This window comes from Megalopta genalis, unplaced genomic scaffold (assembly GCF_051020955.1).
Source record: "Megalopta genalis isolate 19385.01 unplaced genomic scaffold, iyMegGena1_principal scaffold0153, whole genome shotgun sequence".
NCBI classification, from domain to species: Eukaryota; Metazoa; Arthropoda; class Insecta; order Hymenoptera; family Halictidae; genus Megalopta; species Megalopta genalis.
The window spans coordinates 356,812-367,519 of NW_027476222.1; positions in this window are offsets into that span (position 1 = coordinate 356,812).

Here is a 10,708-nt window from a genome sequence, read left to right on the forward strand (position 1 = left end):
CTAACGGAGAGGCATACCTGCGGTGCGTAAACGCATCGACCGACGTGGCGTCCTTCTGCCTGCCAACGCTGGAGGTGGAAGAGATCGAGGGAAACCTTTCATACAGCAAACCCAGTTCCGTTTTACCAATCTCAAATTCAGATCCTGCGGTTCGCATTAATGAGCTATGTGAATCGATTCGCATGGATCATCTTAATCAGGAGGAGATTAATCACGTAAAATCACTAATCCAAGAAAACCACGATCTCTTCCATCTCGCTGGCGATCGTCTGGGGAAAACAGACGCGGTCACGCACAAAATCCCCACCACGGATAACGTCCCAGTACATACGAAACAATATCGCTATCCGCCGATCCACAAAGAGGAAATCGATAAACAAATGCGCGAGCTTTTACAGAACGACATCGTCGTCCCTTCGAATTCTCCATACAATTCCCCTTTGTGGATCGTGCCTAAAAAGCCGGACGAAAACGGCAACAAGAAATGGCGCATGGTTATCGACTATCGCGCGCTTAATGAAAAATCGATATCAGACGCGTATCCGCTACCCAGCATAAATGAAATCCTTGACCAGCTTGGTAGTTCGAAGTACTTCAGTGTCTTCGATTTGGCAAGCGGGTTTCACCAAATTGGCATGGAGAAGGACGACGCGGCCAAAACCGCGTTCTCAACCCCGTTCGGTCACTACGAGTACAGTAGGATGCCGTTCGGGTTGAAAAACGCACCAGCTACATTTCAACGCCTAATGGACAATATCTTGAGTGGCCTGCAGGGAAATGAATTGTTCGTGTATTTAGACGACATTGTTATATATGCCAGGACAATAGAGGAACACGCTGCCAAGTTCCGGAAACTCGCGCTCAGATTGCGCAGCGCAAACTTGAAACTCCAACCGTCGAAATGCGGATTTTTGTTTCGAGAAGTGGCATACCTTGGCCATCTAATCAGCGAACACGGCGTTAGACCATGTCCAAATAAAATACGCGCAGTGCGTGATTATCCGCGGCCCAAGAACGCTAAAAATGTCAGAGAATTTCTGGGACTTGCGGGTTATTATCGTAGGTTCATAGATAAATTCGCGCAAATATCAAAACCCCTCACGAAGCTCTTAACGAAAGACGCAAAGTTTTTGTGGCAAGCTGAACAGGAGCAAGCCTTCGCCACCCTCCGTGAAAAATTGTGCCAGGAACCGGTCCTACAATATCCAGATTTCACGAAACCGTTCCACGTAACTTGTGATGCATCAGGGTACGCCATAGGGGCCGTGCTCAGCCAGGGCGAAATAGGCAAAGACAAACCCATCGCGTACGCCTCAAGAAATTTACACGGGCCGGAACTCAATTACGCGACCATAGAAAAGGAATGTCTGGCCATAATTTTTGGGGTACACTACTTTAGACCATACATTTACGGTCGGCAATTTGACCTCGTTACCGACCATAGACCGTTGGTTTGGATGAACTCCGTAAAGGATCCGACGTCGCGCCTCCTCCGTTGGCGATTGAAATTGGCCGAATTCGAATACAAGGTAATCTATAAACCGGGTAAGGCCAACGGAAACGCGGATGCTCTCTCTAGAAATCCAGTGGTGCTTCCATGTCTGGACTCCTCTAATGAGGAGATATTTGATGCCAACCGAAAAATTCCGCCGCCATCCGTAAACTTACCGGGCCCTTCTACCCCTAACAGTGAAAATCTAGATTCCTTCAATAAGGAAAACACAAGCCCGCCATCTCCACCCCAACTTTTCACGCCAGATTCCGGGTCATCTTCTATCCCCCACTCCCCTCTTCCCATGCGAGAAACATCACCACCAAGCACGCAAGAATCATCCAGTTCGGACGAAGCAATGATAGAAAACAATAACCCCCCGGCACGCCTCCATAATAAAACCATTATATACACCCGGGATAGATTAATTATGCGTAACGACAACCTCGTTTGTTTCGTTTCCCAAGATGGACAACCTGCAGAAACGGGTGCTCTGGATCTTTTCAGACAAGATAAATTAACAATAGATCGCCTGACCTTACATAGAGCCAAAGTTAGTAGTATCGGTCAACATAAATTAATACAGCTCCCAGTCAAGGAAACCGCTCTGCATCAAGCTACGATCGATGACATACGAGAATGCCTTAGATCCCTCTATAATGTCGTTACGGAACTTCAACTATCCTCGATTTCAATCTCAAGAACGTACATAGATCACGTCTCCTGGCACACAATTCGAGACGTATTAATCGAAATTTTTACTGACACTAATCTCCAAATATTCTACTGCACAAACGAAACCCAACTCCCGGCAGAAGACCGCAGAATGTCGATTGTATCAGAAAACCATGTATCGGCTTTCGCGGGACACAAGGGCATTTCCAAAACGTATAAGAGGATACGCGAAAAATACTATTGGCCCACCTTAAAGGCAGACGTTACTAAGTTTATAAACAGTTGTCCGGATTGTCAAATCAATAAATTAACAAGGGTAAAAACGCGACTGCCAATGACCCTAACAGACACACCAGGACGGGCGTTCGACAAGGTTTCAATGGACGTGGTCGGTCCCCTACCAACCACCCCTGAAGGATACGAGTACATTTTAACAATGCAGGACCTCTTAACGAAGTATTCGCTCGCTACACCCCTTCGAACCGTCGGTGCAATCGAAACAGCAGACGCGTTAGTAGAAAACCTTATTTGTAGGTTTGGCATACCAAAAGCGATGCTTACCGATCAAGGGTCTAACTTCACTAGCTCGCTCCTAAAGGCAGTTGCCAAACGTTTTAAAATTTCGCAAGTACAAACAACAGCTTTTCACCCTCAGAGCAATGGCTCCATTGAACGTTCCCACATGGTGCTCACAGAATATTTGAAACAATTCACGAAAAAGAACGACTGGCATAAATGGTTAAACCTTGCTATGTTCAGTTATAATACAAGTACCCATGAGGGAACAAATTTTACACCACACGAATTGGTATTCGGTAGTTTGGCCCGAGTTCCTTCATCTAACCAAGAGAATTTAGACATCGGAAACGAAACCTACGATAGCTACTACCGCGAGCTCCAAAGAAAAATCTCATTAACACAAGAAAGGGCTCGCGAAAACCTAATCATGGCTAAAGGTAGATCAAAACGATACTATGATAAGAAATTAAATCTAGCAAAATTCGCTTCAGGGGACAAGGTGTTCCTCCTCAAGGAACCCCGGAAGGGCAAATTTGACCAGCAGTACACCGGGCCATATGAAATCTTACAGACCATAGGGGAAACGAATGCAAAAATCAAAATAGGAAATCGAATTAAAATCGTTCATATGAATAAGTTAAAGCGAGCGAGAACAATACAGAAAATCCGAACGACAGTCGTAGCGCCCCCACGAGAAGAAACCACCCCCACGAACCCCTCCCCAGAACGAGAAGAAGACCAACCAACAACCACGAGCCCTCCCACTGCCCTTACCACGCCCCCCACCTCAACAGCCAACACCTATATAACAGTACAGGAGCTCCAAGATCATCAGTCACACCTCGACATCGACACCAACAGCAACATGAACTTCAAACCGTTCCTAGTACTTACACTCTTGCGTTCAACATCAGCTCTTATCGGATACGATTGTAACAGTCCAACGTTGAATGTTACTACTTTCTCAATAATGGACAAACCCGAATGCGAACACGGGATCAGCAAAACAATCTCGCAAACCTCAAACGTGCAACTTCTCCAATTAATAGACTTCGAAGAAACCACAGTCCGTCAGTGCAGAGTTGAAATCGATCGTACGATTTATTACTGTGGCATGCATTCGCATATATCTGTTGTAAATAATGGAAGACAACAGTACATCCTGAGTACGCCGCGAGATATTTGTAACACACTTCACGAATCCGGCTACCTGTTCTTACCACCGTCTGTGCAAATCACCGGTATATTGGGAAACAGTTCAACATCACGCAGCGTTACTTTAGCAGGACAAATACAACAGGATGGTGCTTGCAAGGGAACAACGTACAGCGACCCCTACGGAACATGGGACGGCGTCGTAGTACAAGCAGTAATCAAGATCACTTTGAAAAATTTCCATGCCCCAATTAAACTATCATCGAACGAAATCATTTTACCCTCGGGTCAGCGGTGTTCCCTGGATACGGATCATTGTATGGACTCCGAGGAGGGATTCTCGTACTGGACAAGCATTCCCATCGACCAGCATTGCCACTTTAATAAATATGAGGTGCTCTACGAAGGAAAAGCGATTAAAACCTCCACGACCAACAACAATTTAACAGCCCTCTTCACGGTGGCAAACGAAGAAACGGCTTTTGCCCTGACCACAACAGGAAGAACATCCGTATGTGGATACACACTGTTGAGAACGGAACATCCGAAATTACTCATATTGGAAATAACGCACGAGGGAAAATTCAAGAACGCCGGAGCCAGGAAAGTCGACAACCTGGACATATTCACTTACGTGAACGCCAAGTTCATATACATAGAAAAGCACATAAGTTCCCAAGTTATCGCCCTGTACAACGATATAATGCGCCAAAAATGCGACATCGAGCAGCAAGTCCAAAGAAACGCAGTCATGATGATACATTCCGCACCAGCAGAAGTGGCTACTGCAATTACAAAAGAACCAGGTCATATGGCATTGCAGTCAGGAGAAGTAATACACGTCGTCAAATGTGTACCAGTACTCTGCACAATCAGGAAGGTGCAAGAGTGCTACGATGAGCTGCCGGTGACCTATAAGAACGAGTCATTCTTCCTCACGCCGAGGACGTGTATTCTAGTTAAAACAGGGACCAGGAAGGAATGTAGCGAACTAATCCCCACCTGCTATAAGCTTCACGGAACCTGGTATCAAATGCTGCCGAAACCCATGGAAAGTGTACCACCTCCGCCACTCCAAAGTATTAGCAGATCCACCTGGAAGTACATGAACCCAGCCAATCTAGCGAACGGAGGAATATATTCCAAGGAGGACATCCGGAGATTAAGCGAGCACATCCTCTTCCCGATAGAAAAGATCTCCGTAATCAACTCACTGGCACAAGGAGCATCGGGCCGCCAATACGCAACAGATTCAGTGCAAATATCAAACCTGTTCGACGAACAATCACTCAAACGGATCGCCGAATCAACGGTAGAAAGACTGTGGTCCGGGTTCACAACGTTCGGTTCAGTGAGTGCGGGAATAATTGGACTCTATGTGTTAATAAAAGTGCTAAAAACTATAATAAACACAGTAATGAATGGCATAGCCCTCCATAGACTTTACGGATGGAGCATCCACATAATAGGAGCCATATGGAGTTCTTTAACTAGATTCTTTATATTCCTAAAACAAAACAATCTGAACAATGTGCGCGACAGGGAGAACCCTGGACCCGAAATATCCCAAGAAGACACAGACAACAACAGCCAGACCACAACCCGATCGTCGAGTTCCCACCAACGACTCTTACGAACAATCACGCAACAATTATCATGATTCGAGACGACAGGACTACGCCGCACCAAACCGCGACATATGCGTACCTCCGGCCAGACGCGAAGATAGCCCATCTTCATACCCGCGAAACCAACAAAAATTTTGCAATTACTGCAAAACGCCGGGACACGACATCCATGAATGCCGCAAGAGGGAGTACAATAACCGCATGTGCGAACAGCAGGGAAACGGGACACCCCTCCCGTCTCACTCAAACCCGCGACGGGAGGTAACCGAGAACTCGCGCCCACAATCAATCCGGACATTATCGAGCGAACACAGTGTACCAGAGGAAGAGTGTCGCGAGTCACATTAAACCCCGATACTAAAGTACCACATGTAATGGTTTCGTCCCCTGACTTTCCTTCCACCGCGAAATTTATGGTCGATACGGGAGCTGAACCGAACGTAATCAAAGCATCGCTCCTTAATCCAAACATAGTCGTGGACACCGCGAATAATATTAATATATCGGGGAACACCGACGAAAGCGTTGCAACCTTGGGTTCTACCACCGTCACTATAGCGAATGCAGTGGTGGAATTCCACGTAGTGCCCGATACGTTCCCAATTCCTACGGACGGAATTTTGGGAGCAGCATCCCTCTCGGGAGGAGCAGAGCTATCGTTCAAAACCAAAAGTCTGGTCTGGAACGGAAACAAATTCTCGTTTATATCGGCGGAAGGTTGTATTATCGGACCACGCGCGAGCGCGTGTATTGCGGTGAACGCCACCGGCCCGGAAATAGGCTATATTAAAAGATGCGAACTAGCACCGGGCGTGATGGTGCCGCATTGTTTCGTTAAAATCTCCAACGGAAGAACATTCGTTAATTGCGTAAATACCTCGGACAAGACTATCGACCTCCCCATGCCGACCATGGAGCTGGAGGAGGTGGAAGACATCGCGGACACCGTAGAGTCACGCAAAAATAATTCGATTCCAATCCATTCTGTCGCTCAAAATTTCGAAATCAGCTCTCCTGACTCGCGACGTAAACAGATCACCGACATAATAAGTCTGGATCACCTCGGCGAGGAAGAACAATTGCATGTCAGACAACTAATCCGAGAGCATCACCTCTTTCACTTTCCAGAGAAGCGCCTGGGGAAAACCAACGCGGTTCAACATAAAATCATTACGACTGACGACATTCCGGTGCACGTCAAGCAATACCGCTATCCTCCTATTCACCGCGCGGAAATCGATAGACAAATGAAAAAATTGCTCGAACAGGACATTGTCGCGCCGTCCAAATCCCCTTACAATAGTCCGTTATGGATCATCCCCAAAAAGGCGGACTCAGACGGAAACAAACGTTGGCGGATGGTCGTCGATTTCAGAGCGTTAAACGAGAAATCTGTCCCAGACGCGTACCCGCTGCCAAGTATCCTGGAGATCTTGGACCAGCTCGGGAGCGCGAAGTATTTCAGCGTCTTTGATCTTGCCAGCGGGTTCCATCAGATTGGAATGCATCCGGAGGGCGCAGAAAAAACTGTCTTCTCCACACCGTACGGCCATTATGAATTTAAGCGCATGCCTTTCGGCCTTCGCAACGCCCCCGCGACCTTCCAAAGACTCATGGACAACATTTTGTCGGGCCTCCAGGGAACTGAATTATTCGTGTACCTCAACGACATTGTCATTTACGCACGAAGCCTTTCAGAACATAAATCAAAATTTAACAAATTAGCTCGGAGGCTCCGCGAAACAAATCTAAAACTACAACCTTCAAAATGCTCTTTCCTACATCGGGAAGTTGCATACCTGAGTCATGTCATCGGCGAAGAAGGCGTCAAGCCTTGTCCCAAGAAAATCGCGGCAGTTAAAGAATTTCCAACCCCCAAGAATATAAAATCGCTCAGAGAATTCCTGGGACTCTCCGGATACTATCGCCGGTTCATTCCGAAATATTCTCAGATCGCGAAGCCGTTGACAACACTATTGAAAAAGGATACAAAATTTGTGTGGAAGTATGAGCAGGAACGGGCTTTTTCAACACTCCGTGAGATTCTGACCACGGGGCAACTACTACAGTACCCTGACTTCGACCGTGAATTTAATATTACCACAGACGTTTCAGGGTTTGCAATTGGCGGCATACTCAGTCAGGGCGAGCCAGGGCAAGATCGTCCCATTGCCTATGCTTCGAGGCTGTTACACGGTGCGGAGCTTAACTATTCGACTATCGAGAGAGAGTGTCTAGCAATCATTTATTGTACACAGTATTTTAGGCCCTACATATATGGACACCGTTTTAATTTGATTACTGACCACCAGCCTCTCGTATGGATGAATTCGGTCAAAGATCCCACATCCAGGCTACTCAGGTGGCGTCTCAAGTTAGCGGAATTTGATTATAAAATCACATACAAAACGGGCCAAACCAATCTCAACGCGGATGCGTTATCGCGAAACCCAATGTCCGCTCTCCCGCTCTCCACCGATTCCACAGCTCGTCCGGCATATTCGACGCCGTCAAGAAACCACCCGTCCCCGCCGCGCGACGGTCCTCCCCAATTATTGGCCGCCGTCGGCCATTACCAAGTTCTCCCTCCACCTCCCATTCCTCTCCGCCGCCATCACCACAGTCCCCTCCAATGACGCCGCAGCGACCGCCATTTTCTAATAGGCCACTCCTTCCGTCCACATCACGATCTCCGACTCCTGCACGCGATTCGTCCCCCTCACCAATCCCAGCGATTCAACAATCCTCCGAAGTCGCGAAAACATCAAGCCCCAACTCAGAATCCGAAACCGACGGAGACCTCTTCGAGCACTACGACGACCCCGCAACACCCACTAGGAGGACACTTACAAATACACGCGACCGTCTCATCATAAGGAACGACAACTTAATTGCATTTATTACGATGGACGGACAACCGATCGACGAAGGCGCCACAGACCTATACAATTCCGGGAAAATCCCCAAATTAAAAGACCTCACTTTAGCACGTGCAAGAGTCCTAAACATCGGCAATAAAAAGCTAATCCTACTCCCAATAAAACTGACGCAACACCACACGGCATCGCACAACGACATTATAGACTCTCTCAGATCTATCTTAGACGTGACTACGGAACTCCAATTAGACTCTTTCAGTATATCGAAAACGACAGTCGACGACACAATCTGGACGACAATTTACAAATCCCTAATCGAACTTTTCTCCAACACCAATGTCCAAATTTTCGCCTGCGAACACAAAGTTACCATACCTCCTTCGAACGAACGCCCGGACATCATATATGAAAACCATTGCTCCGCTTACGCCGGTCATAAAGGCATTACAAAAACCTACAGACGAATCCGGGAGAAACATTACTGGCCAACCTTAAAGAAGGAAGTGCAGGACTTCGTTAACTCATGTACCACGTGCCAACGAAAGAAATTAATTAGAATAAAAACTCGGCAGCCGGTGATCATTACCGATACGACGGGTGCCGCGTTCGAAAATATTTCTATGGACATCGTCGATCCACTACCTGTGTCCCCAAAAGGGTTCTCTTACATCCTTACAATACAAGACCTTTTGACTAAATATTCCCTGGCCATCCCACTACGTAATGCAAACGCGATTGAGATTGCGGACGCTTTCATAAAAGAGTTTATATGTAGATTCGGCGCACCCAAAGGCATTCTGACCGATCAAGGTACAAATTTCTTAAGTTCATTAATAAAAAACATAGCTAAACGTTTCAAAATCTCGCAGTTCCGCACCACCGCGTTTAGGCCTCAGAGCAACGGGTCGATCGAGCGATCGCACCACGTCCTGGCAGAATATTTAAAACAATATATTTCAAAGGGTAACTGGGACGAGTGGCTCCCGTACGCTATGTTTTCCTATAACACAAGTGTCCACGAAGGCACCTCATTTACGCCACACGAATTAGTATTCAGCGTAATAGCAAGAACCCCCTCGGCAAATACAGCTGTATATGATACATCCGACGAGTCATATACCAAATACCTTGAGAACCTACAAACTAAGATATCGCAAACAATAACAAAGACTAAGGAAAACCTAACCACCGCAAAGCAAAGATCAAAGGCGTATTATGATAGGAAGGTTAACGCGCAGAAGTTTTCCGTCGGAGATTACGTGTTCCTCCTCAAGGAACCCAAAAGGGGAAAGTTCGACGACGAGTATTCGGGCCCTTATTGTATTGTAGAGCGCATGAATGAATGTAACGTACGATTAAGAACTAAGAACGGCTCGCGAGTGGTGCACACAAACAAACTTAAACACGCCTCTAAACCAGTAACTCGAATGCAGTGCGCGGTAGTGACATGTACCCCCACCTCGCCCACGAACAATGACAGTGCAAACTCTAGACGATACATAACCGCGAGCGAGCTCCGGGAGGTCCATCATTCAGCATCCAGCTCCGCCAAGATGTACACATCAGCACCATTCTTCGTGTTCGCCATCCTGCGATCAGCCACAGCCCTGATAGGCTACAATTGTGGGGGCTCAACGTTGAACACAACCACCTTCACCACCGTAGACCGATCCCTCTGCGTACTCTCCGACAATAAGCCAACGGTCCAGAACACAAGCGTGCAGCTCCTCCAATTGGTCGACTTCGAGGAAACCACAGCATTCCAGTGTAAAGTCGAGATAGATCGAACGATCTATTACTGCGGGATGCACTCATACATGTCCGTGGTGTATAACGGCCGCCAGCAATACCTCCTCAACACCCCGCGGGACATCTGTAAAACAATACACAGTTCAGGAATATATCGTACGTTATCGAATATATCCCGCCGGACAATTGGTTGGACTAATGAGCACCCTGGCCGGATCCATCCTGCAGAACGGAACGTGCGGCGGCACGACCTATAGCGATCCTTTTGGCACCTGGAACAAAGTCGTAGTCCAGGCAATAGTAAGAATAACTCTTAATAATTTCAACACTCTAATCAAGATCTCCTCTAATCAAGTACACTTACCCACTGGACATCGTTGCTCTCTCGACAAAGAATATTGTATGGATCCAGAGGATGGTTTCACGTTCTGGAACAGCCTGCCCTTGGACCAGTGCCACTTCAATAAATACGAGGTCCTCTTCGAAGGCAGGGCGACAAAGGTATTCTCGGCAGAACACCGTGTAACTCCAATATACACGGTGACCTCAGGCTACACAGCGGATACACGCTCATTAAATCTGCGGATACACGCTCATTAAAACAGAACACC